The sequence below is a fragment of the Manis javanica genome, chromosome 8 (assembly GCF_040802235.1).
Source record: "Manis javanica isolate MJ-LG chromosome 8, MJ_LKY, whole genome shotgun sequence".
In the NCBI taxonomy this organism is placed as follows: Eukaryota; Metazoa; Chordata; class Mammalia; order Pholidota; family Manidae; genus Manis; species Manis javanica.
The window spans coordinates 67,125,479-67,148,912 of NC_133163.1; the positions used below are offsets into that span (position 1 = coordinate 67,125,479).

General features: G+C 41.2%; 1 pseudogene; it reads right to left on the reverse strand.

The window, feature by feature from the left end:
• Window positions 1-12,019: 12,019 nt before the first annotated feature.
• On the reverse strand, window positions 12,020-12,117 carry LOC118968586 (U6 spliceosomal RNA; annotated as a pseudogene).
• Between the last annotated feature and the right edge of the window lie 11,317 nt (window positions 12,118-23,434).

A 23,434-nucleotide genomic window follows, 5' to 3' on the forward strand; every position in this document is an offset into this window, starting at 1 on the left:
AGTTTCCAGAGCCGTACAACCAGCGCCACAGCCCAGTGTTAGGACCTTCCCGTCGCCACCGAAAGGATCGCGTCCGGCGGGTGGCCGTCGTTCCCACCCTCAGCCCTAGGCAGCGCGGATCGGCTTCCCGTCTCTGTAGATGCGCTTCTCATGGGCATTTCACAGCAATGGGATGGTACGATATATGGCTTCTTCCCCTGAGCGTAATGTTTTTGAGATTCATCAGTGCTGTATCGTGTGTGAGTGCTTCCTTCGTACTGCCAGATGGTATTCACACACATTCTATACCAGTTAACACACAATCACCCCCTGGAAGCCAAGTATTAGTCTTAGGACGGATGTGGGGTGGGTAAATCCGTATTTGCATCAGGCGGGTGGTTTCATTCCCTTTACTCCCTGAATATCTTCTGGAGATAAAGAAACTAAATTAAATAACATTTGCGGGCTAGGAGGTTTATAATTTTCACGACTGCCGTAAAGATTTAATCCTGTCTCTTGGAAAGAGAGTGACCCTTTTCTTAGAAGCCCAGTAATCTAGCCACCGCCCCTGATGTTTTCCTTGGGAGAAATTTCAAGCCTTAGGGATGATTAAAGCTGTCTTTTTATTGTTGTTTATTGAGGTTCCTGTCAGGGTGGGATAACCTCCTCCAACTAGGCTGGGCAGATTGTCATGAATCTATATAATTAGAGAGAGTTCACATCCCGGAAAAAAGCTGCGCTCCTACAACTCAGCAGGCGGCCGCCCAAAAGGGAGAAGGGGCGCAAACTCTCCGGGGCCCGGAACGCCCGCAGGGCGCAGCGCTCCTGAAATGTTATTTCACGGAGCCCTTTGGCAGAGTCAGAACCCGTGCAGTTATTGCCATGGTGGACGCTGAGTCCCTGACTGTTAAAAAGTAAAGGAAATGCCTCTTCGAGTTTCATGGTTGTTTATCCAAAGATACATTTTAATCATCTTGTTTTGAAACATTTAAGGGAAGTTAGTCCTTATCTTTCTATTTTGAAAGGCCAACCAAAGAGAGTGGAAGAGTGGGGATGAGATTTCTTATTTTTAGTGTGTACCTCACACTCGCCATAAGTGTATTGAGGAAAAAACATTTGAACCTTGAGAGGTACTTGCCTCTGCTGTGGAATATCTGAAGAAGAGAAGGGACGTCAAAGAAATATGGGTATGTTTGACTCTAAAAGACAAACTGTTAAAACTTCTAGTTCTGTATTCAGTTGGGTGACATTTCAGGTCTTATACTCCTAAAATGCCTTCTTAGTTTATCTGGCTTGAACTAAAAGTATTTGATATTGAAAATTGAGACAGACTCCCTGTAGAGCAGTGAATTCCTAACAGGGCTGCACAATGGAATCACCTGGGGAGCTTTAGGACACACTGAGCCGCAGCCCCACCCCAGAGATGCTCATGTAACCGGCCTGGTAGGCGCCCAGGACGACAGAGGGTTAAAGCTCTCCAGGTGGTCTTACTGTGCTGCCCAGGGCATGGAATACTTAGCTTAATGTTAGAGGTTAAGCTAATAATTCAGTTTTTCATTCTTTTTCATTATCTTTTCATTAAAATTCCACCTTAAATGTACCGACTGTATCCCCCCTCCCCCATGAAACATGGAAGCATCTTCTGGCCTGATGGTTGTTTAAAAACAATCCTTAACAGAAAGAATGAAAACTCAGTTTCAAAAGTAATTTGCCCCGAGTGTGTTGTCTGTCACAGTCTAGCTTTGTGCAGAATGGGCTGGCATTGTTGAAACAGTGAGCTGCCTCTAAAACTGATACCCTAGGTGGCATCTTTAGGATGCTGCTGACAGCCCTAAAAGAGTTTCTTCAGAATAGCGTGGTTATTGATGCCTGGATTTTGCTTGTTATCTGCACAGATAAGCTCTTAAGTCTATAGGTCCACTCTCTGATTCTGTTTTACCTAAGCATTAATCTGGTGTTACTCTGAAGTTTTTATGTTTTTGTTATTGGTCTTATTTTTAATTTTTATTTAATTTTTTAATTTTTAAATGAAGTATAGTTGATATATAACATGTAAATTTCAGGTGTACAAAACAGTGATTCAGTGCTCACCACAATGAGTTACCATCTGTCACCATACAAAGTTACTATATTATTGATCATATTTCCTATGCTGTATATTTTATCCCTGTGACTTATTTTATAACTAGAAGATTGCACCTCTTAATCTCCACCTATTTCAACTATTCCCCAACATGAAACAAGTTTGTGCTCTGTATTTTTTAGTCTGTTTCTGTTATTTGTTTGTTCATTTGTTTTGTTTTTAAAATTACACATGTAAGTGAAATCATATGGTATTTGTTTCTCTGACTTATTTCACTTAGTATAATACCCTCTAGGTCCATCCATATTGTTGCAAATGGCAAGATTTCATTTTTTATGGCCAAGTCATATTCCAGGGTGTATGTACCACATCTTTTTTATCCATTCATCTATCAATGGGCACTTAGGTTGGTTCTATATCTGGGCTATTGTAAATAATGCTGTGAGAAGCATATGGGTGCATATATCTTTTCAAGTCAGTGTTTTATCTCTGCCTTCTGCTTTGTCCTCAGCAGCCGGAACCACTGCTCTGGTCTCAGTTGTCGCCACAGCTCCAGTACAATTTCTTTCTGTCTGCTCCTGCCTTTTCAAACCAACCCACACCTGGGTCCTCGCGACCTTCACGAGGCCCTTTGAATTCTTCCTTCGAGAAGCAGACCATATTTTCTTTTGTGCTTGAGCCTGAGGACAGAAGCAGAGCATGGAGTGCTCCACAACCTGAGGGGGGTGCTGCTCCTCACCTGAAAGCACCCGCGGTTGCCAGTCCTTCTGGCTTTCCACCAGCTTTCAGCCAGGTGGGGTCTCAACGGAGGAGGGGCCTCCACCCCCATCTGTTCATCAAACCTCTGCTCCTCCATTTCTGGGGCTGACGGCTCCACTACAACCTTCACCTGCCCCATGGCACCTGGCAGCCGAGTGCTGCTGTTTCTCGGGCTGCTCCTTCTCGGGCTGCTGCTCCTCCTCGTGCTGTTTCATCTCATGCTACGACAACATTCTTTACCATTTCCACAGCACTTCGTAGTGATGCCATTTCAGTCAGCAACAAATTTTTTTTCTCTTGGGGTGGACCCCAGTCCTCCCCACTTCACAGTACCACATGTCCACAGGGGGACATCGAGTGTCTCCCCAGCCACAGGTGCAGCCGCTGCAACACTCCTCCCATGAGGGCAGCCTGTTCTTTCTCCTTGGTCACCAATAAACCCTGCTGATTGTCGCCTACTGTCTTGTCAATGGGTTTCAGCCTCAGGCAAGTTCATTATGGGTTCAATGTGACAAAGAAATGATAGAATGTTCATGGGGTGAGAGGGTTATACCCAGTTTTATTTCCATGGTGGCAGGTCAATGACTAAAATCTTCACTCAGAGCGAGTCTGCATGCAGCAAGCCAGTCTCTGCCTCTGGGCCCCTCTGCCCACACAGCTGTCCCCTGGGTCTCTGTCCTGGGTGCTGCCACCACTCCAGCCTCTGCTCTGCTCTCTTGCAGCCTTGCAGCTGTGCCACCATGTTGCCCAGAGCACTGGGAAGGACTCTTTATATAGAATCAATAATGACATAGTGCCCACACATGTGTAGTGAGATAGCCAACCAGGGCCAGGTGAGAATCCTGGCCACAGGAACCTTAATTTTATCCACAATGGCTAATATCAACAAGCCAAGAAATACAAGTGTTGGTAAGGATGTGGAGTAAAGGGAACCCTCACATACTGTTGGAGGGAATGTAAACTGCTGTGGCCAGTATGGAAAACAGTATGGAGGTTCCTAAAAAAATTAAAATGAAACACCATTTCCAGTAATTCCACTTATGGGTTCTGTGTAGTTGCAAGACTTTGCTGAAGAGGCTGGAGAAGGTGGGTACTATAAAGGCCACCCATGGTGTGTTGTGGAGTTTGATTACAGTGCTCCAGCTTTCTTGCACAGGGACCATTGCAGAGGATTGAGGGCCCATAGATTGACAGAGAATCCTGGAGGGGTGGAGTGTGGATAAAATGAAAGTTCCTATGGCCTGGATTCTCACCTGGCCCTGGTTGGCTAGCTCACTACACACGTGTGGGCAATACGTTGCTACTGACTCTATATAAAAAGCCCCACCCAGTGCTCTGGGTGACATGGTGGCAGGGCTGCAAGGCTGCAGGAGAGCAGAGCAGAGGCTGGAGTGGTGGCAGCGCCCAGGACAGAGGCCCAGAGGATGGCTGTGGGGGACAACTGTGCAGGCAGAGAGGCCCAGAGACAGAGACTGGCTTGCTGTGTGCAGACTTACTCTGAGTGAACGGATTTTAGTGATTGACCTGCCACCATGGAAATAAAGTTGGGTATAACCCTCTCACCCCACGAACATTCTATCATTTCTTTGGTCAAATTGAATCCATAGTGAATTTGTCCGCAGCTGAAACCCATTGGCAAGACAGCCATTCTGACCAGTGTGAGATGGTAGGTCTTTGTGATTTTGATGTGCAATTCCCTGCTTAGTAAAGTTGAGCATCTCTTCATGTGTCTGTTGGCCATTGGTATGTCTTCTTTGGAAAAATGTAATTCAGGTCCTCAATCAGTTTTAAAATTGGATTATTTGGTTTGTTGCTGTGGTGTTGTATTAGTTCTTTATATACTTTGGTTATTAGCCCCTTAATTTGGCTGTATGGATTGCCTGGGGGGCATATCCAGAAAAATATTACCAAGGCCGATCTCCAAGAGTTATTTTTTATCTTTATTTTTTAAAGGAGCATCAATCCTATTCCACCCCCTCTGCCACTTAAGCTCTCCTGTGAACTGTTACTTAGTTAATGTAATACATAGTAACTTGGTTTTATTTCAGTTACAGTGACCTTTAAGTGAATTTATTCCTGTTGGGGAGTAAGTATCTGTTTATTCTGTGGTATCTCATGTGTTTCTACAATTGGTTATAGAGCATAATCAGTTTGGAAACTCCTATCACCTGTTATTTAAACCATGTCAATGTGTATTTCAGATGCAGTTTTCCTGATTCTTTTTTGTTCACATCTTGTCAAGCAAGTACATACATGTGGCCTTCAGTTTGGATGATTTCTAGCAACAGAATAAATGTCCATAGCCTCTGAGGAGAACAAGTCAAAAAGTGGACTGAGAGAGAGCCCTGTGACCACTAGCAGTCGCTTTCTTTTTCTGGGTCTCAGTTCCCTCCCCTGTAATGTGAAGGGGATCAGACCAGGTGACTGAAAGGGACCTCACCCAGGCCACTTTCTTTGACTGGGTGAATCTCCCTGGGCATATACATGGGCTTCAGGGGCTGTGCTGTTTTCTGGGGTTTGGGAGGCTGTGGGAAGTGTGGGCTATGCCAGCTGGCTCCCAGCCTGTCTTATGCAAAGTCTCTTTCTAGTCACTTCTCACTGCTGAACCGTGGCCTGGATCATGTTTGCCCCCTTTTTAACAAGAAGTGATGGAGATCACGTTGCCTGTGGAGTGCCAATGGGATTTCTCTCCCAAGAAGAAAAGCTGTAACAGGGAACCTAAATTAGTAGAAACTCCTTGAGGTCAAGGGTCTTTCTTCCTTTGTTCATTGCTGTACCTCTAGTCCCCATTGAAGTGTCCAGCATATAATAGGTACTCAAGAAGTATTTGTTAAATGAATGAGTTAATTCCATCCTGTCTTGTCATTTGCTACCTTATAATGATTCTTTTAAAACTTTTTATTCTAGAATATTTTATTCTAGTTCAAGGTCTACAGGAAAATTGGTAAGACAGTACAGAGAATTTCCATATACCCCACACTCAGTTTCCCTTACTGTTGGCATCTTACATTAGTATGGTACAGTTGGTACAATTAATGAACCAAGACTGATGCATTATTATTAAGTGGATTCCATACTTTATTCAGATTTCATCAGATTTTACCTGTCCTTTTTCTGTTCTGGGATCCCATTGGAATTACATTTAGTTGGTATGTTTTCTTAGAAACCTCTTTGCTATGACATTTTCTTAATGTCACATTTTCTACATTATACTAAGTATGCCTTCTTAGAGACCTCTCAGCTGTAACATTTTCTTCCTTTTTCGATGACCTTGGCAGTTTCCAGGCGTATGGTCAGGTATTTTGTGCCATGTCCCTCAGGTGGATTCATCTGGTGTTTCCCTGTCATTGCACTGGGGTGATAGGCTTTGGGGGGAGGACCACAGAGAAGTAACATTCTCATCACATCGTATCAAGGGCACATATTATCAACATGGCTCTTCTCTGTTGATGTTGATCTTGGCCACCTGGCTGAGGTCGTGTCTGTCAGGCTTCTGTTCTGCACACTCTTTTGCACCCCCTTTCTGTCCTGGTCTCTTTGAAAGGATTTCACTATATGCAGTGCACACATGAGGAATGTGGAGTTATGTTCAACCTCCTCGAGGGAGAAGTAGCTTCATAAATTATTGGGAATTCTTCTGCCAAGAGAAATCTGTCTCCTCTCCTATTTATTGTTTCTTATATGTGGCAATTCTTCTCCAAAAGGTGAGCCCCTTAAAGGCAGGCACCCTCCATATGCTCCTCTGTATTCCCAGTGGCTTGCAACAATGCTTTGGAGTACAAGGAGATGCCGTCACCAATGTAAAGGATGGTCCATAGCTTCCAGTCCTAGGGATTTTCTGCTGATGGCTGTCCTTTCTCACTGCAAGATTGGGGCCAGAAAGTTGCCCATCTGGCTCTTGGCAAAGGTGTAACCAAATTGCTAATAACAACAGTTATCCTTACACTGTGTCAAGCTCTTTATACATGTTCTTATAGAACATACCTGCAAGATAGATATCATCCTAATTTTATAAATAAATATACTGGTGCCCAGATTAATTGAAAGACATGTCCCAAATCACACAGGTAGAGCAGACCCAGGATTCAAATCTAGGTCTCTAAAGCCCATGCCCTTACACACCAAGTTATACTGTGTTTTCCCTCATAATAGCAAAATAAAGCCACAAAGAAAGGTTTGAATAAAGTCAAAAGGTAATCGGAATGACAAGTGCTATAAGAATAAGGAAAAAGAAGGAATGAATTCCTGAGTGGGAGTGGTTGGTGTGAGATCTGCCAGGCATGTGTGGCCCTTGAGATCTGCTATGAAATTGGTACATCCTCAGGAGAAGCACATAATTCATAGGTTAGCATAATAAGATAATAGGAAAATATTATGTATTCCAAACACAAACACAGAAAGTTTTGATCATATTCTTAATAGGTCAAACAATTTCTAAAATATACCTATATGGAGCAAAGGCCTAATGTGCTTCAGTTAGCTTTTAAGGTAGGTGGGCATTAGGGCTGATCCCAAGCTCTTTTCTTCAAGGGTCCAACTAGAAATTATTTTTGTAATATACATATTGATTCTCCTCTTCCAGGAGATGTGGTTGATTTGTGGTATAGGGGTCAAATGATGGTGATAGTAGTTGGTTATTTGAAGTTATTGATCCAATAAGCTTTGTTGAACCATTAGACTCTGAAATAAGATATCAATTATATATGGTTCTTGGAAATTATGTATTAACAGTGTTGATAAAAAAACTGAAGCTCACATAACATTTTCTGTTTGACCAATGATGTAAACTGGATTCAAAATGTTTATAAATAATTATGAATGGAAAATATGTAATACCTTACACATTAATTTTGAAAAGACATGAGAGCTCTTTGAAATATGGTATATATAAACTGAAGTATTTAATAAGGCTAAATTCCATCTCCAGTTTTTCCAGTTTTATTGTTCTATGATAGTATTTTCATATTATACAATAATTGTTGACATTGTAATACTTTGTCAAATTTAGACTGCAATGAAATATAAGACTCATCATTATTAATATAACTTTAAATAGGAAAAATACGCTTCTGAAAAACAATGCTGATTGTAAAATGCATCCAACTTACAAAGGTTCTAAAATATGCATCAATGGCAAATGTTATTACTAATTCTTTCATAAAAATTAGAAAAACTTCAAACCATGTGAAAGAGAAGGGGGGACACATTGAAAAAAAGAGTAGTAATCAAATTTAGCTTTGAGTTTCCTGGAAAGCTGGGCAAAAAATATACACACACACACACACACACACACACATACATATATATATAATAATTAAAAGGCTTTACTCCTCTGGAAAGAAAATTTTTTCTGGAACTGAGTTATAAAAAGAATTGCTGATTTGGTACATAAGGAAACAGCTCTATGCAATGTAAAGGATGTTTTCTTTAAGAATAGTTTTAAAGAAGACACAGGAGCATTTTCATTTGACTGTTTCTTCAACCTTTGAAAGCAGAAAGCATGAGAGAACATTTGGCCAATATCTTTAGAAATTTCAAAATGAAGTTTATTTAAATTGCTTATCCAACATTTTACACTAAAGAACATCTTTAATAGAAATGCTCTGCCAAGTAGACAAACATAGCAATGAGATTTGCTGAACTTTATATTACTCTGAAAAGCCACAATTATTTGGAAATTTAATTGGTACTGAAAATCATTTTCATGGATGGCAGAAGAAAAGCACATTTCAGCCATTTTTAGATTGAGCTATTTAAGAGCAACAGTTTTAAAATTGTAATAAAAGCTGTTCCATGATCACCAAAGCTAATTTAACTTGTGCTTTAAGCCCAAGAGTTGAGTTTTGGATTTTAGATTTTATCCTTTAAAGAAAAAAAACTGTTATGAAAATCTTCAAACATGTGCAAAAAGTGGACAAAATATTACAGTGAACCTTTTAAATCTATTCCCTACCCTGAACAATCATCAATTTGTGGCCACTTTTGTGCCTCCATGCCCTTACTCCTGATTATTTTGAAGGAATCCCAGATATTATAATTTATAATTTCTCAAGATCTTTCTCCAAGGCCTCTCTTTTAACATACAACCATATTAGTATTACCATACCCTAAGAATTATTGATTCCTTAAAATCATAGCCACTTAGGCTTCACATTGTCTTATAAGTTTTGTTTTTAAGTGGATCGTTTGCTGAATCTAGATCAAAGTAAGTTTTATACCCAGAGAAAGGACAAGGATGTCTACTGTTCTGGCTGTCTTCTCCATCTCTGAACGTTTATGTCATCAACAATACCAACTGAGTCCCTACAGGGCAGCGCGGCGGGGGACGCCAGGGAAGCGAGGGTGATCGCCGCATGGAAGGAGTAACCAAATACTTTTGTTAGTAGCCCCCTCATTCTCAGGAATTTCCCTTATATCTAATTCAAATACCTCATTTGCAGTCTATTTCCATTCTTTTCCCCCTTAGTGTACAAGGACTACGTATCATCGCGCACGGTTATTACTTTATCTGTTTTTGTTTTCTTGGGGGTGAGATTTCTTTCTTGTTTTTACATTGCGGTTAGTTTCTGTTTGTTTTTAGTTTTCCCCCTGTCTGTAATCCTTGTAGCTTTCCTCTCTCCTTTCTACCCTGTGTGTGCTGTGTAACCACATACCTTGTGATACATTCCACTATAGAGTTATATGTTAGAAGATCTGTGTCCACGTAGAAGAATGAATCCCAAGTGGCTGTTTGAACAAATGATTCTTGAACTCGTATTTCTGTAGAAACAGAGGCGATTGGGTTAGAATTCAAAAGAGATGCTTTATAGTGTGCAGAGTATAAACAACATCATTTTAATGTTTTAAGTACTTCCACATCTATTATTTTTTTATCCTTTCTATAATCTAGTGAGTTACAAGGACAATTCTTTGTATTTGGCGGGTAAAAAATATGCAGAACTCAGAAACTGTGCTGCATAAAGCGTACATACAAAGTTAATATGGGGCCATGTTGAGAGACTGGTTATCTAGACTTACTGCCATGTCCACTCCTGGCGTCCATTTCTCTGATACTTCTAGGAAATCATGTAGAACTGTACTTTGTTGTAAGGGGAAAGGATGCACACGTCTACCATATCCATGTCAGTCATTCTGACCTCCCGTTCCTGCCTCTCCTCAGCCTGCTGCCCTGCCTTCCCCAGCCGTGGCTGACTAGCCCTGGACAGACATCTGACCCTAGACGTAACAGTGGCCTCTTTCTCCCAGCAATTTGAAATTGACTTATAGGAACTACTCAGAGCTGGAGTAGTGGCTCTTAAACAAGGAATATGTAAATCCAGGGCTGACCCAGGGCAGGTTCAAACTGTGAGAACATGTGAGAGCTGGTTGTGACACAGAGAAGTGAAGCAGGCATTCACTTCTCAGTCAATGGGACTCTGGTCCCTTCTGGGGCCAGCAGCACTTCCTAACTGGGAGATACTCGGTATTCAGCCAAAAAGGTCGTTTTTTGCTTAAGTAACTTGAGTGGATTTCAATTCCTTACACTCAATTGTGCCCCCAGACCCAATCAAACGCTTGAATTAGGCAAAAGGAAGTCATTTTAAGAGGTTTGTCCTGGAGCTGTTACTTTCTCAGTAGAGACCACATGGGTGTCAGTGTTCTTGCCTTTCCAAATGTGTTTGTGGATTTCCTGTGGAAAAGGAAGGAGAGGAGCTTCCATCATTGAAAACTTCCCCTGCACTGGGGACTGCAGAGCAGCCTTGAAGATGGTGGCGCTCAACCACCCAGGTGCTCTGGGGACAGCAGACTTCCCTCCAGAGCAGGGCTCCAACGTGGGATTCCTGTTGGGCAGGTCAGAGTCCCTGCTAGCTCCTTCCCCACTCCTATGCTCTGCCACTGGGCTTATTAAAGTCCAGGAAATCTCAGAATTCAACATTTCTTCGTGGGTATCTTATTTCCTTAAAAAAAAAAAAAAACAAACCCCAAACCTTGGAATGCATTGTTACCTACGAGAATTTACTGTGTTACTACAGTGGACATTGTGGTTGTCTCTGTGACATTCATTTCGCCTCTTCCTGCTGTGCAACACCTCTCCATTCAGTCTCCCCAGTTCCACACACCGGTGCGTGGTGTTCCCCTGGCCATGACGGCTAGTTCAAGGATCTCCAAGGCTGCACTGTGAGAAGTCATGTTCTCACTTCCCTGGGTGTGATGGAGAAAGTGTGTTGCCCTGGGAGCTGCTGGCAGGCATCTTGCAACTGTGGCAGAAGCCAGCCTGAGGGAGAGGTGACTCTCAGGAGTAGGGCGAAGCCAGGAGAGCTGCAGAAAGCTGGGCAGGCCAGTCCATGAACAATGCCTGATGCCTACAGTTCCTGGGACTTCTCAGTTACAGGTGCCAATGAATTCCCATTATTACTTAAGTCAGTTCACATTCCATTTTCTATTATTTTCATCATAAAATATTTTGATAAAGCACTTTAAAATTTATTATTAGTACCTTCAGTGTGCTGGCACAGCACTGGGTACTTTTTGAGTTATCTTTTGCCCTCACAACTACCTTAGGAGGTAGATACTACTATTACTGAATCCACTTTTCAGATGAAGAAGATTCTGAGGGGCTGTGACTTCTCCAAAGACACAAAGCCTATAAGCAGCAGAATTTGAGCCCATCGCAATTACCATATTGTATCTATTTCTTATAGAAAAGATATTAGAGTCCAAAACCCTCAACTCTAAGCAGTTGGTGATAATCACCATATCATGTGAAATACTTTTTATTTTTTCTAAGCACATTTGAACCTACATGACAAGTTTGAACAGCAGGTGCTGCCTGGCATAGAGGCCCCACACAGATGCTCCCAGGCAAATGAGTCAAGGTGTATCTGTCTAAGGAACACTAATGGGAAAAGATGCAATCAGGATACACTGGAGAGATCAACAATGTTCTTCGATGACAGACATGGCATGTATGCCTCTGGGTCTCCCAAAGAGGGCTTTAGCATCATTGGGTATGAGTGAGTCTGAGTAAGGATCCCAGTGGGATCTGCAGGGAGCATCCCTAGAGCAAGGGGCAGAACCACACCCAGCCCACCCCAACCCAAGCCCTGCTGGATCTTCATGATCAGATCATCCTTCTTGGTGTTATACAGTGTGACCATGGAGACTGGTATAATACAGCATACACAAATATCAACACATCCTCTTTTTTCCCCTGGTTTAATAACTGTGGAATACTTCATGGCATCCTTGCACAGGATGCCATGCTAATTTTCTCTGTATTGTTCCAATTTTAATATATGTGCTGCCAAAGTGAACACCATACCATCTTTTAACATATTCATTCTCCCCAGGCCATCACAGTCTGGTCTAGGACCTTTTCTGACCTTAGAGCTGCAAAATTGGAGCAAGGGTCCAATTCCCAGGTGTCTCTGAGAATCTTACAAGCCTTTCAACTAACTAAATGTCTGTCAGAGTGATCACCATAATTTTACAGATGGAAAAGTTAAGATTAGGATTGATTAAGATTAGTTAAATTAGAAGGGTTAAAATTATTTGGCCACCAAGTGTATACATAGCTGGGTGGTAACAGAACTGAAAAAAACTGAGGTATTCTGGCTTGCTGTGCAATTGTTGCTTAGCTAGAATGCAGTGACTTTTCCCCTGTAGGACGTTACTGAAGCCAATGGTGTAAGTGACATCCAGGACAAAAGTCAGGAACATCACTGGAAGGTCAGGCTTGTGCCTTTAAATATAAAACCTGAAAGGATTAAGCCTGGGTTCATTTGCAGTAATTAACATTGAAGAGTTGGTAATGAGACTAGGCATGTGGTTTAATTAGACTATCTTTTGGTAACCCAGACAGATACAATATGCTGTCTGTGACACTAATGAGGAAAAGCCATGGCTTCCTGGTCAGGGGGGTGACTATAAATCCCAAAGACAATGCGGATTTCCCAGCATGGTGAGGGGTTTCAAGGCCATAAGGTTTTCCATGGTTCTTATGAGTATTTTGAGCAGTGCATTTTTGATGAAATGGGTAATGTTCTCTTTTCTCATTGCTAATATCCTATTTTGCCACACCAGAAAAGGCCTGAAGAAGTCCTCTACCATTAGTAAGTTAGTAAGTTCTAAATGCTCTTGGCTACCTTAACTGTATTAGATAGACAGGAATTAGGAGCATCTTAGATAATGGATAATTTTAGACAATTCACATTCATTCAAAATATTTATTGAAACATTCTCTGTGTTAGGCATTCTCCTAGGTCCTGGGTAGAGAGTAAAGAGAAAACAGGATCTCTGTCCTGCTAAAGCTTGTAGTTCAGTGGGGAAGGCAGCATCAAGGGAGGAAACACAATCAAAAGTGTAATTACGGACTGTGACAGATGAAATGGAAAAGGTTTGAGTGCCATGAAGACATATACCAGGGATCCTCTCATAAACTGGCACCACTGTCTGAGGAAGTGGTATTTATGCTGAGAACTAAAGGTGAGAAAGAGCCAGTGAGGTAGAGTAACAGTAATTTTCTAATCAAAAGAAAAGGCAGGTTAGTTGTGATGCAGGAAAGCACTTGTCCTGTTGGAGCAGGAAGGTAGAGAGGGGGAGAGAGGAGGGAAGGAGGTTAAGCTGGGGGAGGCTGGCAGGAGCAAGCTCATGTACTCTGGTCACTTGAACCTTGGAACCTGGAGGTATCTGTATTCCAATCTTGGCTGCTTCTCCTGCTTACGATTACAGACATGTCACTTAATTTCATTGTGAATTGGTTTCCATTGCACTAAAACAAGGGTTATATTGTCTACCATGAACAGCAATGTGGTTTCAGTGAGTCTAAATATCTCACTGAAGGTCCACAGCAATGCCATTTCCTTCCTCCCCACCAGTTGCTTCCTTTCCTCTTTCTGCATTGTTATTCAAAACCACTGATGTCAGTTACCTGAATGCTTATTTAACAGTGGTTTTCTTTGCCCTCTCCTACTCACTTGGGTAGAAGTTTCTTACAACCTGAATAATCAAAAGGTGAATAATCTAGAGTTAACTATTATATAAGAAATTTCAGAGGATTAAAGATGGCATGAGAGGTGAGACAGAGGCTTCCTCCTAAAACCACATATAATATGAAAATATAATTAATACAACTAATCCTGAAAGAGCAACAGGAAAGAGGGCTGTGCCAAACTGCATACACCTGGAGAAAAGAATAAACCTCATGGAACAGGGTAGTGTACCAAAGCTGTGGCCTGGCTGGACCTAAGCCCTTCTCCCACCCCAGCTCACTGGCGGGAGGAAGAGAAATGGAGCAGGGAGGGAGTGGAGGTCTAGGACTACTGAATACCTAACTCCAGAAATCTGCTCTGGGAGCACAAACCTACATTTCATGGTGCTTGCATGGTACTCTTGTGATTAGGGGGTTGGAAAACTAAGACAGGCAGAACACCTGGAGAGACTGAGATTTCAGCCACTTTTGGAAAGCAGGGATCAATATCCAGCTGCTCTGGGACAAAAGAAAGATGGGCAGTCTGAGAGACTTCCTAACAGTAGGAATGCTAAAGAGGCAAGGATTGCACAGAGCTTACTGTTCAGGATAAAGGACATGTAGACAAAATTGTCCAGGTCTACTCTGCCCAGCAAGTTGGGAACTTTCCCAATCTTCAGGCTTTCCAGCTCCCTGGCTGGCTATACAGCTCCAAGGATCCCCTCCATGATATGCAGCCTACTGCACCTTTCTCCCAACCAGCTTCACCTGGTTCGCAAACTGGCAAACCCTACCCTGGCATTAGGCCAGCCAGAGGGAAGCCCCGTCTACAGCAACTACAAATGCAAAGCATAGAGATTTATGCCTGTGTGCTTGGCCCACTGGTTCTGGCAATGGAGGCAGGCATAGCAGCTGGGAAGCAGGAAAAAGCTCTTTTCTCCCCCCAGGCACCAATACCACTCTACTGTGACCCCCGACATTGCTTCAGGGGCTGAGCAGCTCCAGAGAGTAGAGCTTCTGGGCACTAGAGGGTGCCATATTACCAATATGAAATACCAAAGAAACCTGGTTCAAAGTAAAATTATGAATACAACACCTGAGAAAGATTCAAATGACATCAACCTCATAAATCTTCCTCAAAGGGATTTCAAAATAAAAATCATTAACATGCTCATGGAGGTACAGAAAAATATTCAAGAACCCAGAAATGAATTCCGGAGGGAGATCCAATCATTGAAAATCAAAATGGAGGATATTAAAAGCAGATTAGATACAGTGGAGGAGAAAATAAATAAAATAGAAATTAGAGAAAAGGAATACAAAGAAGCTGAGGCACAGAGAGAAAAAACAATCTCTAAGAATGAAAGAATATTGAGAGAACTGTGTGACCAATCCAAATGGAACAATATTCGCATTATAGGGATACCAGAAGAAGAAGAGAGAGAAAAATGGATAGAAAGTGTCTTTGAGGAGGTAACTGCCTAAAACATCCCCAATTTGGGGAAGGAGATACTCTCTCAGGCCATGGAGATCCACAGATCTCCCAACAAAAGGGATCCAGGAAGACAACACCAAGACATATAGTAATTAAAATGGCAAAGATCAAGGATAAGGACAGACTGTTAAAAGCAGCCAGAGAGAGAAATAAGATCACATACAAAGGAAAGCCCATCAGGCTATCATCAGACTTCTCAACAGAAACCTTACAGGCCAGAAGGGAGTGGCATGTATTTAATGCAATGAAGCAGAAGGGCCTGGGACCAAGATTACTTTATCTGGCAAGACTATCATTTAAATTTGAAGGAGGAATTAAACAATTTCCAGATAAACAAAAGCTGAGAGAATTTACCTGCCATAAACCATCTCTACAGTGTATTTTGGAGGGACTGCTACAGATGGAAGTATTCCTAAGGTTTAATAGCTGTCACCAGAGGTAATAAAACCACAGTAAAGAAAGTAGAACAGCTAATTACTAAGCAAATGCAAAATTAAATCAAGTATCCCCAAAGTCAATCAAGGGATAGATAAAGAGTACAGAATATGATACCTAATATATAAATAATGGAGGAGGAAGAAAAAGGAGAAGAAAAAAAGAACCTTAGATTATGTTTGTAATAGCATATTATGTGAGTTAAGTTAGACTCTTATATACTAAGGAAGTTAACCTTGAACCTTTGGTAACTATGAATCTAAAGCCTGCAATGGCAATAAGTACATACCTATTAATAATCACCCTAAATGTAAATGGTTTGAATGCACCAATCAAAAGACATAGAGTCACTGAATGGATTAAAAAAAAGACCCATCTATATGCTGCCTACAGGAGACTCACTTTAAACCTAAAGATATACACAGACTAAAAGTGAAAGGATGGACAAAGATATTTCATGCAACTAATAGGGAGAAAAAAGCAGAGTTGCAGTACTTGTATCAGACAAATAGACTTCAAAACAAAGAAAGAAACAAGAGACAAAGAAGGACATTACATGATAAAGGGGTCAGTCCAACAAGAGGATATAACTATTTTAAATATCTATGCACCTAATACAGGAGCACCTACATATGTGAAACAAATACTAACTGAATTAAAAGGGGAAATAGAATGCAATGCATTCATTCTAGGAGACTTCAACACTCCAGTCACTCTGAAGGACAGATCAACCAGGCAGAAAATAAGTAGGACACAGAGGCACTGAACAACATATTAGAACAGATGAACCTAACAGACATCTACAGAACTCTACGCCCAAAAGCAGCAGAAAACACATTCCTCTCAAGTGCACAAGGAACATTTTAAAGAATAGATCATATAGTAGGCCACAAAAAGAGCCTCAGTAAATTCAAAAAGATTGAAATTGTGCCAACCAGCTTCTCAGATCACAAAGGTATGAAACTAGAAATAAATTACACAAAGAAAAGGAAAAATCTCACAAACACGTGGAGGCTTCACAACATGCTCCTAAATAACCAATGGATCAATGACCAAATAAAAACAGAGATCAAGCAATATATGGAGACAAATGACAACAATAATTCAACACCATGAAATCTGTGGGATTCAGTGAAGGCCTTGCAAAGAGGAAAGTATATTGCAATACAGGCCTACCTCAGGAAAGAAGAACAATCCCATATGAGCTGTCTAAACTCACAATTAACGAAACTAGAAAAAGAACAAATGCCAAAGTTGGTAGAAGGAAGGACATAATAAAGATTCGAGCAGAAATAAATAAACTCGAGAAGAATAAAACAATAGAAAGAATCAATGAAAGCAAAAGCTGGTTCTTTGAGAAAATAAGCAAAATAGATAAAGCCCTAGGTAGACTTAATCAAGAAAAAAGAGAGTCTACACACATAAACAGAACCAGAAATGAGAAAGGAAAAATCACTACAGACACCACAGAAACACAAAGAATTATTAGAGGACACTATGAAAAATTTTATGCCAATAAACTGGATAACCTAGAAGAAATGGACAACTTTCTAAGGCTGATACAGAAAGAAAGAAAATCTAAACAGACCAATTAACAGCAATAAAATTGAGTTGGTAATAAAAAAACTACCTAAGAACAAAACTCCTGGACCAGATGGCTTCACCCCTGAATTTTATCAAACATTTAGTGAAGACCTAATACCCATGCTCCTTAAAGTTTTCCAAAGAGTAGAAGAAGAAGGAATACTTCCAAACTCATTCTATGAGGCCAGCATCACTCCAATACCAAAACCAGGCAAAGACCCCACAAAAAAAGAAAATTACAGACTAATAACCCTGATGAACATAGATGCAAAAATACTCAACAAAATATTAGCAACCCGAATTTAAAAATACATCAGATAGATCAGCCATGATGATCAAGTAAGATTTATGCCAGGGATGCAAGGATGGTACAACATTCGAAAATCCATCAACATCACCCACCACCTGAACAAAAAGAAGCACAGAAACCACAAGATCATCTTCATAGATGCTGAAAAAGCATTTGACAAAATTCAAATTCCATTTATGATAAAAACTCCCAATAAAATGGGTATAGAGGGCAACTACCTTAACATAATAAAGGCCATATATGACAAACCCACAGCCAACATTACACTGAACAGTGAGAAGCTTTTCCTTTAAGATCAGGAACAAGACAGGGATGCCCACTCTTCCCACTTCTATTCAACATAGTACTGGATGTCCCAGCCATGACAATCAGACAACACAAAGAAATCACAACGATGAACTAGCAGAAAGAGAAATCAGGAAAACAATTCCATTCATAGTTGCATCAAAAAGAATAAAATACCCACAATAAACCTAACCAAGGAAGTGAAAGACCTATACTCTGAAAACTACAAGACACTCATAAGAGAAATTTAAGAGGATACCAATAAATGGAAACACATCCCATGCTCATGGATAGGAAGAATTAATATTGTCAAAATGGCCATCCTACCTAAAGCAATCTACAAGCAATTCCTATCAAAATACCAACAGCATTCTTCAATGAACTAGAGCAAATAGTTCTAAAATTGATATGGAACCACAAAAAACCCCGAATAGCCAAAGCAATCCTGAGAAGGAAGACTATAGCTGGGGGGATTATGCTCTACTACAAAGCCACAGTAATCAAGATAATTTAGTACTGGCACAAGAACAAACCCATAGACAAATGGAACAGACTAGAGAGCCCTGATATATACCCAACCATAAATGGTCAATTAATATGTGATAAAGGAGCCATGCATATACAATGGGGAAATGACAGCCTCTTCAAGAACTGTTGTTGGCAAAACTGGACAGCTACATGTCAGAGAATGAAACTGGATTATTGTTTAACCCCATATACAAAAGTAAACTCAAAATGGTTCAAAGATCTTAATGTAAGTCATGAAACCATAAAACTCTTAGAAGACAACATAGGCAAGAATCTCCTGAATATAAGCATGAGCAACTTCTTCCTGAATGCATCTCCTTGAGCAAGGGAAACAGAAGCAAAAATGAACACATGGGACTACATCAAACTAAAAAGTTTCTTTATGGCAAAGGACACCATCAACAGAACAAAAAGGCATCATACAGTATGGGAGAATATATTTGTAAATGACATATCTGACAAGGGGTTAACATCCAAAATATATAAAGAACTCACACGCCTCAACACCCAAAAAGCAAATAACCCAATTAAAAAATGGGCAGAGGATATGAAGAGACAATTCTCCAAAGAAGAAATCCTATGACCAACAGACACATGAAAAGACGCTCCACATCACTAATCATCAGGGAAATGCAAATTAAAGCCACAATGAGATATCACCTCACACCAGTAAGGATGGCCACCATCTAAAAGACTAAGAACAACAAATGCTGGCAAAGATGTGAAAAAAGGGGAACTCTCCTACACTGCTGGTGGGAATATAAGCTAGTTCATCCATTGTGGAAAGCAATACAGAGGTTCCTCAAACAACTAAAAATAGAAATACAATTTATCCCGTGATTCCACTCCTAGGAATTTACCCAAAGAAAACAGCTTCTCAGACACAAAAAGACATATGCACCCCTATGTTTATTGCAGCACTATTTACAATAGCCAAGATATGGAAGCAACCTAAGTGTCCATCAGTAGATGAATGGATAAAGAAGAGGTGGTACATATACACAATGGAATACTATTCAGCCATAAGAAAGAAACAAATCCTACCATTTGCAACAACATGGATTGAGCTGAGGACTTTATGCTCAGTGAAATAAGCCAGGTGGAGAAAGACAAGTGCCAAATGATTTCCCTCATTTATGGAGTATAACAATGAAGCAAAACTGAAGGAAGAAAAGAGCAGCAGACTCAGAGATTCCAATAAGGGGCTAGTGGTTACCAAAGGGGAAGGGTGTGGGAGGGAAGTGAGAAGGGGATGAGGGGTATTATGTTCAGTACACATGGTGTGTGTGGGGGTCACAGGGAAACAGTGTAGCACAGAGAAGGCAAACTGAATCTGTGGCATCTTACTACACTGATGGACAGTGACTGCGCAGGGGTATGGGTGGGGACTTAATAATATGGGTAAATGTAGTAACCACATTGTTTTTTCATGTGAAACCTTCATAAGAGTGTATATCAACAATACCTTAATAAAAAATTTTAAAAAATTTTCAGTTACAATATTGACGTTACTCTGTTAATTGTAACAGATGGATTTTGAATCAATTATCAAAGCTTGGTCTTAAGCCTGCCCTTCAGCGATAACTCAAGTTCATATTTGCTTAATATTTTATTTACAAGATAGCATGATTTTTCTAACTCCGAAAAGCCTCTTTTGATGCATAATATGAAAGCTGACTGTGACTTAGTAAGCCACAAATATTTATTCAAAAAATATTTCAGTTATCTGTCATGGTGAAAAGGCTGCTTTTTGTTTCTGTGTAATGAATGCAACACAGTGTGTGTTAGTTGATCAGCTCTGTTGGTTGAGAGTGGTTATATGAAAACACTTGGGCACCTATTCCCAAGTATAAACCAGTGCCCTAATTTCTCAGTGTTAGGAAGATGTCATAGGATATGCTCATTCTTCCAAGTAAATGAACTAGATCAAAGAGTTCTGTTTCTTTCTTTCCTCACACTTATTAGAATAAAACGTATTGTGAATGAATTTTCTCAAGTGGGAACCAGCGCTAATATCTTTCAAAAATGCTTTTACAGGGAGTCTATGCTTCACGCCATCTTAGTGGCCACTTCGTGACCTAGGACCACACCCTGGGCTTCCATGGGCCTGAGTGCAGAACAGAGACTATTACATCCCCCTCCAGCTTCATGGGATTGTTGTGGGGGTTAGACTGGATGCCATGTATAAAAGAGTTGAGAGTGGGGGTTATTCATTCAACAAATCTGACTGAATGAAAAGAACTAGAAGAGCTCTTTCCAGTCTAGTCCAGGTATATTATCTCCCTATTGTTTGCATGAAATATCTTTTTCCATCCCTTGACTTTTAGTGTGTGTATGTCTTTGGGTTTGAGGTGAGTCTCTTGTAAGCTGCATATAGATGGGTCTTGCTTTTTTATCCTTTCTGTTACTCTGTGTCTTTTGATTACTGCATTCAGTCCATTTACATTTAGGGTGATTATTGAAAGATATTTACTTATTGCCATTGCAGGCTTTACATTCATGGTTACCAAAGGTTCAAGGGTAGCTTCTTTACTATCTAGCCATCTAACTTAACTCTCTTATTAAGCTATTATAAACACAGTCTGATGATTCTTTATTTCTCTCCCTTCTTATTCCTCCTCCTCCATTCTTTATATGTTAGGTGTTTTATTCTGTACTCTTTCGTCTTTCCTTTGACTACTTTTGTGAGTAGTTGATTTTATTTTTTGCCTTTAGTTAGTATTTGGTTGGTCTGCTTTCTTGGCTGTGATTTTATTTTCTCTGGTGACACCTATTTTGCCTTAGGAGTGTTTCCATCTAGAGCAGTCCCTTTAAAATATCCTGTAAAGGCGGTTTGTGGGAGGCAAATTCCCTCAACTTTTGTTTGTCTGGGAATTGTTTAATACCTCTTCATATTTAAATGACAGTCATGCTGGATACAGTATTCTTGATTCAAGGCCCTTCTTTTTCATTGCACTAAGTATATCATGCTATTCTCTTCTGGCCTGTAAGGTTTCTGATGAGAAGTCTGATGATAGCCTGATGGGTTTTCCTTTGTAGGTGACCTTTTTTCTCTATCTGGCTGCCTTTAATCCTCTGTCCTTGTCTTTGATCTTTGCCATTTTCATTATTATATGTCTTGGTGTTTTCCTCCTTGGGTCCCTTGTGTTGGGAGTTTTGTAGGCCTCCATGGTCTGAGAGACTATTTCCTCCCCCAGTTTGGGGAAGTTTTCAGCAATTATTTCTTCAAAGACACTTTCTATTACTTTTTCTCTCTTCTTCTTCTTCTGGTACTCCTATAATGCAAATATTGATCCATTTGGATTGGTCACACAGTTCTTTTAATATTCTTTCATTCCTGGAGATCCTCTTATCTCTCTCTGCCTCAGCTTCACTGTATTCCTGTTCTCTGGTTTCTATTCCATTAATGGTGTCTTGCACCTCATCCAGTCTGCTCTTTAGACTTTCCAGAGATTGTTTTATTTCTGTATTCTCCCTCCCTACTTGCTCCTTTAGCTCTTGCATGTTTCTCTGCAGGTCCATCAGCTTGGTTATGACCTTTACTTGGAATTCTTTTTCAGAAAGATTGGTTAACTCTATCTCCCCAGGCCCTCCCTTGGAGGTTGTCTGGGTAATTCTGGACTGGACCAGGTTCTTCTGCCTTTTGATGGTGATAGAGGTAGCTGTAGGCAGGTAGCACATGTGTCAGCTGGGAGAACAAAGTCCTTTCCTGCTTGCTGGTCGCCTTGCCCTTCTCTGTTGCCTGTGTTGGTTACTCGCCCTCTTGGAGAAGCCTCTGGGTTAATCCCCTAAGCTGCCATGGGTGGGGTTGCCGTCAGGGTATCCCAGAGCCCTGGGAGGAGTGGCAGGCATGTCGGGTGTGCTCTCCTGTGAGAGCAACACCCCTTCGCACCTTGCCCCAGTTTCTTCTGCTTGCACTGGGCAGCTGTGCACTGGCAGCAGCCTTTGGGTCTGGCCCGGGCAGCTGTGCACCAGGAGGAGATTCTGGCCAGCTGCTGGGGGCGTGGCTGCTCCTGGCTGCACCGCTGCTGCTGCTCTCAGGCTACTGGGCCACTGTGTCAAGGGCTGCGCTGGCAGGGGAATGACTGGCAGGCTGCTCATCGCCATGAGGGGCTTCAGAGCTGTGCTGCCGCCCAGAGGGTTAGAGCGCCTGGAGTTCCCTGGGATTCCCAGCTGCTAGGCTGAGTGTGCCGGGACAATTCTGTCCAGCTGTGAGGTCCCTGTCCCTTTAAGACTTTCAAAAAGCACTTGCTTTTCTTTTGTCCCAGGGGAGTCAGTTGTGGGGACCTGCTCTCAGATTTTGCTTTTCCATTTCTCTAATATCCAACATACCATGCAGTGTGTGTCTGCACTCCTGGTGCAGATTACTAGAGCTGGTTGTTTAGCTGTCCTGGGCTTTCACTCCCTCCCTGCTCCAACTCCTTTCTTCCTGCTGGGGAGCTGGGGTGGAGGGAGTGCTTGGGTCCCGCTGGGCCGCGGCTTGTATCTGATCCCCTTCATGAGATGCTGAGTTCTCGCAGATGTAGATGTAGCCTGGCTGTTGTACTGTATCCACTGGTCTCTCTTTTAGGAATAGTTGTACTTGTTGTATTTTCAAATATATATATATGGTTTTGGGAGGAAATTTCCACTGCCCTACTCACACCACCATGTTGGCTCCTCCTGGGATATATTATCTTATTCAATACCTGTAACACCCTGGAAAATAATCAGGACAGATAATTATAATGTGCTAGACAAATAGCAGGTGTACTAGGATCAAGACTTTTAAAATTCCCTTTTTGTACTTCTCTAAATGATTAAATTCCACAGCTACTCAATAACTATTTCTATGTTTACCAGCCTATAGTGTCATTAGGTTCTTTTCCCTAAATAACCCTCCAAACCTGTCCTTCTTTGTGCCTCCTGAATTTTTAGAGGGAATTGTAAAATAGTTCTCAAAGACTCAAACACAGTCATTCATTTTGTATCCTACCCTTATGAGAAGTCATGGTCATACCATTATCTTGTATACAGTTTCTATTGTTT